This window comes from Schistocerca piceifrons, chromosome 5, assembly GCF_021461385.2.
Source record: "Schistocerca piceifrons isolate TAMUIC-IGC-003096 chromosome 5, iqSchPice1.1, whole genome shotgun sequence".
Classification (NCBI taxonomy): domain Eukaryota; kingdom Metazoa; phylum Arthropoda; class Insecta; order Orthoptera; family Acrididae; genus Schistocerca; species Schistocerca piceifrons.
The window spans coordinates 705,192,698-705,199,965 of NC_060142.1; the positions used below are offsets into that span (position 1 = coordinate 705,192,698).

The following is a 7,268-nucleotide window of genomic DNA, read 5'->3' on the forward strand; positions in this document are numbered from 1 at the left end:
CAACGTTCTCCCTTTATATATTACGAATGTATTTATGTATCGTATACGTAACTGTCAAACTGGTTTTTTATTGTTTTAAAAACATGTGACAGCAGAACTGTCAAGTAGAAAGCAAAAATATTTTTTATTTTCTTTTTCATACAAAAATTCCATTATCATCCACAGTTATGAACATAACAATAACAACTAGAAATCAACCAAACCGCAGTTCTCAAGTGATGATCTTCCTCAACTGATTTAATTTCCGACTCTTCCGCTGGATTTCCCAAAACATTTTTCATACAAACCTTTTCCTTATAATTACGAACAGAACATAAAAAAATCAACCAAATATGCCGAGGCGTTCTTAACTGATCATATTTCATACATGCTGCAATTTATGTTTATTTCTGACTTTTCCACTGGACCTTCAAAAAATTTTCTTTCATATAAACCTTGTCTTGAGAATAACGAACACAACAAAAAGAATCAACGAAATCGGTCAAACCATTCTGATGTTATAATCTTTGATACATGCGGCAACTGATTTCTATTTATGTAGAAGTAATTAGTGTTACATCTTTATAAAATTCGGCATGACGTCAGGATCTCTTCTAGAAGAGAAAGGAACATAAAACACAATTTTTAACCCAAAAATAACGTATAAACTTGACATCGGCTTTAAGAACAGATCAATTAGAGAATGCATGATACGATCTACATTCAGTGTTACGCATTTTCTCTGAGTGGTATGGGACGAGTTATGAAGGCATAACTTTTCAGTTAAACTGCAATAACTGACTGGCCTCTGCAATAAAGGAGAAATATTTACATTAAACATCCCATCAACGTGTGAGTTTACAATCCCGGCTGATACTTGATTTGACTTGGGAACGCAGCATAGTACAGCGGCGAGGGGGGTCTTCGTAAGCGTGGTCAGGACTAAGAGCTGAGTACAAAGACGGCATACCGCAGGTGGCAGGTGGAATTTCCCGGACGGGTTCTGGTGCTGGCGGCAGCTCCGAATGCGTGGCCGAATTCCGAAAACACCACTTTGCGGACTCAGAGTATCATTCGGGAATATTGCACAGAATAATACTAATTCAGTTCAATGGATCTACGTAATAAATGAAAACATCGAAAAGTACGTGTCGACGCCACAAATTAAATGTAACATTGCAGTAATATTGTGTAAATCTCTTTTTTAATGGACATGAATTTTTATGAACGATAATTCCAAAAATACTTTAAATTATAGTTGCTATCGTTAAGCCAGTACTGTTACATTGACTAACAAAAAGTCAACAGCGGGAACACACAAATAGTTTATCTGGAAATCAACTGGAGCCAGAGAAACGACGATTTTGATTAAAACTTCCCAATGAAATTGACCAGAACTAAATGTACTCCACAGTCACACATATCATGACATCAGCATGTGTTTTGCTATGCTTTTACACTCTGCCTAAACGTATATGTGTTTGGATACGTGAGACATTTCTACACCAAAATAACTATTACACAGTGTGATTCAGACTGGCCATCACTTAAACTGGTTGTAATTAAAATTTGGCCATGCTACATAAAAACCAACGGCACCACATAAACAAGATGGAAACTGAGCTCTGTTATGGAATGATGCACTTGAGAATTTGTAAATATTTATTAGCATTTTCTTGTTTTAAAACTGCGTGTGATTCTAATTACATTAATACATACGTCGCGTAATATGTATGTAAGATCCGGTAGTTACCAGTGTGGGAAGACGCTCACTTCAATATGTTTAGTTTTGAGAAAGATACAACATCGCCCATGTGAAAGTAATAATGTTACAAGTTATGGTCTCCCGATGTGTCAAATAGGCGGTATGCTGTACCTCGGCGATTTAGTCGTGGTCTTTTGCGGTTAGTCTATGTCGTTATGAGTTGGTGGTGAGTCTTGGTAGCTTTCGCCACAAGCCGAACTCAGTTTCCTGGCAGCAGCAGAGCCACACCGTTACAGCGCTTCAAAACTCCATGGTTGATATAATTTTTGACGGCGCGTAGGGACTTGGATATTTTCAGGCTCTTTTCAAGTGTTGTATGTTTTTGCGATGGAAGACTTCAACTTTGCACAAGTTGTAGTTCTACTAGGTACAGAATTTTAACAGACACTGAAGCATCATCGCTGATTAACTTCTGTATTAACGCATAATTGTGACTCCCACTTCGGTTTCGCTTCCAAAGTAGCTGATTCAAATGAGGAATATGAAGAGTCTTATTCACTATTCACATAATCATAACTGAATTTATGTGCAGTCTTCATTCCGTAACTTTAGTTTATGTAACGCTATTTTGTTTCTTTTTGTATGAACTGAAAAATGCTATATACAGTGATTGAACAAAAATATGGAAACACCACCAGTAATATATGCTTGAACACAAATTTAGCTAAGCCGGCAGGTTCCACTGGTGCGTTTGATCACGAACATCACCTGCGCAGTGTCCTGAATACGTTACAAGTGTCAGTCGTGGTGAGAACTATGTTTTGTGTTTCAGTGAGTGCATTATGTCGGGTCTGGGTGAATTTGAACGTGGGCATATTGTTGGTGATTGCTACTTTAACGAAGGTAGTGGCTGTGTTTGGTTTTTCAACAGTCTACGTATCGAAGATGTCTACCGCATGCAGGGAGAGCGGAGAAACGTCGTCCAATAACCCACGAGGCCGACGAAAGTGTATGTTGAGTGATCGTGACAGACGGTAATTGAAGAGGATTTTGTCTAGCAATACGAGGACGACAGCTGGAAATGTCACTTTAGATCTTAATGTCGCACTCGCGAACATTGTCAGCACCAAAACAACACGAAGGCAGCTCCAGTAGCTGAGATTTGCAAAGTGAGCTGGGATTCCAGAACTTCTCATCAGTGATGCAAAAGCCTTTAAGGAAAAATGTGGTGCCGAAGGCATAAAACCTAGAGTATGGAGGAGTAGAAGAATGTCATTTGGTCGGACGTGTCTTGTTTCACACTGTTTACAAATTTTACCGGAGTTCACGTTCCAGGAGTGAAATATGGCGAGGGTTCGATGATGAATTGGGCGGCCGTATCGTGGTAATCCATTTGCCCCATGGTTGTTCTCAAGGTCGCATCACTGCCTAGGGTTACCTAACCATTCTGGCTGATCACGCACTCCCACGGCACAGTGTTTGTTCTCCAATGCTGATGCTGTGTTCTAAGACGACAGCTCATGTCGACTGGGGCTAGTTGTGTGACCACGAGGACGAATTTTCGCATCTCCCCTGGCCACCAGTCATCACATCTCAATAATACTGAGCCTTTGTCGTCTACTTGGGGAGACGAGTGCGTGATCGCTGCGCGTCTCCATCATCGTTGCCTCAAATTGCCACTATTTAACAGAAAAATGGCATGAAATTCCACTGAAAAATCGTACAGCACCTGTATTTATCCATTCCGAGACGACTGAAAGTTATTTTGAGTGCCAATGATTTTTCTTCAACGTACTAGGCATGATAATGTGTTGTGTTTGTGGTGCTTCCATATTTTGCCCCAGCCCCAGTACATCCTTCAACTCACCTTCGCCATTGCGTTGAATACATTCTTTCTTTTTTTGTTTCCACTGAATTATCGTGCGTATTATTAAACTTGGAAACGGCCTTGCCGCAGTGGACACACCGGTTCCCGTCAGATCACCGAAGTTAAGCGCTGTTGGGCGAGGCCGGCACTTGGATGGGTGACCATCCAGGCCGCCATGCGCTGTTGCCATTTTTCGGGGTGCACTCAGCCTCGTGATGCCAATTGAGGAGCTACTCGACCGAATAGTAGCGGCTCCGGTCACAGAAAACTATCATAACGACCGGGAGAGCGGTGTGCTGACCACACGCCCCTCCTATCCGCATCCTCAGCTGAGGATGACACGGCTGCCGGATGGTCCCGATGGGTCACTTGTGGCCTGTAGACTGAGTGCTTTATTTAACTTATTTTATTATATATTACTTTCTGCGATAGGCGCTAACCTTCAAGTGTTTAGCTGGTGCTTGTCTGATAAAACCTATAGTACACAGTTGGAGTTGTCATTAGGGTCGACATTCAGCGATCCCCATAACTGTAGAACCACACTTTGTCGTCATGGTTGTTTACTAAGCCAGACTTCAATAAATCCTAGCGCCAATTTCAAAACATTGAGGCGAAACGCCGTGATTATTTCTCAGTGAGGGGCATGGGCGAAGGGTGTTTGTGTGGTGGAGGAAGGGAGGTGGGGGGCGGAGGGAACTTGCAGAAAATGGGAGCAAAAGCACGGTCTGCAGCACAGTAAATTTTCGATGTGAAAATTAAAAACGATTTTAGGAGTTCTTTTCCATCCAATTCCCTTGAAATGATAAATGTTGTTCAGTAGTGTCCTTTACACGGGAACAATCCCGAAACTGGCTTTAACCTGCTTACGGAATCTATTTGAAAATCTTAGTCACAATGGCCCGCCGAGAATTTTAAACCCGCTCCTCATGGCTTAGTATCGAGTGTGTGAATAATTGTATCACGTCGCTGGACAGTTTCCTCAAAGGCAGTCGCTCACACTCATTTTGTAGAACACTTCTTTCAACTTTTCCAAGAGACTTCGCATTCAGACACTTATACGACGATCATTTATAGCAGCTAACCATATAATCAGACGGAACACAATATTATTCTGACTATCCGTCCATTTATCAGTTTCACATATCATATCCACAACATGTCTCTATGAAACTGATTTGGCAACAGAATACTATTTCGTCGAAGTACTGCATACGTATGGAGTTTTGTACTAACGAGGAGAACACGGCAAATGCCATATCCTGATTTCCCAGGAGCTTCGTTCAGTGCAAGTGGAGTCAAAATCAGCCAACACGTGTAGCGGCTTATTTGTAGATACCTGAGCGTTTCAGAGAAAACGACAGTCAAATTCTCGAGGTACTTTACGGGGTTTTTTGCTACTAACAGCCACAACTGAGGCGGTGCCGTAGTACCTAGCATCTCGGCTTCCGATCTTTGAACTCCGTGTTCGAAACCTGATTGTTATTTTTATTTTTGTTGTTCATTTATCTGCCCATGTCCGTGAAAGATTGCTACACGAATGTTTTCGCATGTATGTTGAAATAACGCTTGTCCTTATTTGTATACTAAGTGTATGTCTCGTGAATGAATGAAAAACAGCAAATGAATGATAAATTATTTGAAATTCGTTTCGGTGGAATTCCTGTAATGTATTTTGCTTCATAATCAATTGCTAGCGCCAGCTTTCGGTACAGTGATCCATTACGCGTGGTCTGCCGCAAATACGTTGCCGGCGGTTAAAACTTCGGCAGTCTTAACGACGTTTCTTTCCCGAGGGAGACTCATATGAAGAAATGTCGATGTGGTAAATGTGCCTTCGCGTGATGCTCGTGGTGATCGAAATTTCTATTTATCAAATGTTCCTAAAATCCCTACCATTCAAGGGAAGGTATCAAATCTTCCTTAAGAATAAACATAAGAATTAATGTATTGGTGTACGAATGAAATATATGAATAGGAAAATTTAAAAGGATCGTAACCCCTGAAAATACGATACAAAGATATACAATAAATTTATAGCATTGTGCAACCCAGTTGTAATTTTACAATTATTATAACGCCCTTGTATTCCCTAACTTGATAATAAACATTCGTATAGTAACCTTCTACGGGCATAGGTACATAAATGGAAAAAAATAAAATGAATAACATCAATAATCGGGTTTCGAACACGGGACACGAAAGTGAAAGGCCGTGACACTTACCACTGTGCCGCCATTCCAACTGAGACCATCACCCGGAAAAAGTCATCTAAATTATGTCGAAAACTTTGACTTTCGTTTGCTTAGAAGCGATCGACTATCTATGTATAAGCCGAGACACATGTCCGCTTATTTTCACTCCTCTTCCACTGAGCTAAGTTTCTGGGAAATAGGGCTATGGCAATGTTCGTGTTCTCCCAGTAAGCAGTACCTCGCCGTAGAGAATGGTGAGATCTCGTACTGTGCTTATAATAAATAAAATTTTTAATTACATTTCTAATGGACTGTCATACAACTAACATCGTACGAAACTAACTTTTAACTTAGATTGACATTTTCCAGTGAAAGTGATAGCCGCCAAGAGCAACTACAGAAATAACTATTTTACTGTGTGTTTAATTTTGTGCTTGAAGATTATATTCATTCAAAAAAACCGATGGACATTAAAGTAACATTTAAATCGATGAGCAGATAAGATTAATACATCTTCTGAATTGAGAAGAAATTCTTTAATAGATGTAGTCCTGTCTTCTCCTTAACAAATGTACGCCGTCTTATCTTAAAATCTGGTATTTCCAGCCCTGTTAGTTATGTACAAAATGTAAAAGAACCGAGGATGCGCAGTCTGCAACACAGTAAATTTTCGATGTGAAAATTAAAAACGATTTTAGGAGTTCTTTTCCAATCCAATCGCCTTGAAATGAGAAATGTTGTTATCTCTCTGACTCGATCGTTAAAACTGTGCTATAACTAAGCACCGGGCATTTTCGGAAATTAAAATTGCCTACGTGGCCTTTTATCGCTTCTCTTCTACCTTTATCGGCTAATCTCATTTAGCTATCCGTTCGTTCCCTTGTACACCATTCGTAATCGCTCCGATGGGAATTACGGAAACATGCGGAAGGGAGCAGTTCTAACGCAAAGTGGAGCTTAATTAAAAAGAAATAATTTCTTCAGAGTAATTATCTAGATCGGTCAAATATCATTTGATTAAAAAAAACACTTCCTCTGAACCGTGCGTGCTGTATTATTACTTCTGCACATTTGCATGGCCTTCCTAATACTCACTTCTTTGGAACTGAGATCGCAGTATGTTGGTACTTTTCTTAAAGACCATTTAAAATGTCTACTCATTCAGAATGTAATGAAACTGATTTATCTCTCATTACGTGATTTTGTTTTATTGCCTTCTGGATCGGAACGCAACACCCATTAACTCACATTTGACACACATTGCCCTTTAACACATTTCAACGCACGTTGTAGCTTATCCCATATTGGGATTTCATATTTAAAACCAACAACCATACCAGAGGTGGGGTTCCGAATTAACAGTGGTGTCCTTTCAATTTCCGTCGGTAGTCCTTGGCACGTGCTGAGGGTACAGCTGACGTTTCATGCCTTACATCGTTTACTACGGAATAAATCACTAACATTAACTGCATCTCATGTAAGCTGTCTCATACAACGGGCTACCGCCGATATTTCAAGGTACATC

General features: G+C 40.3%; 1 pseudogene; it reads left to right on the forward strand.

Moving 5' to 3' along the window:
- Window positions 1-3,622: 3,622 nt before the first annotated feature.
- On the forward strand, window positions 3,623-3,740 carry LOC124799472 (annotated as a pseudogene).
- Window positions 3,741-7,268: the final 3,528 nt, after the last annotated feature.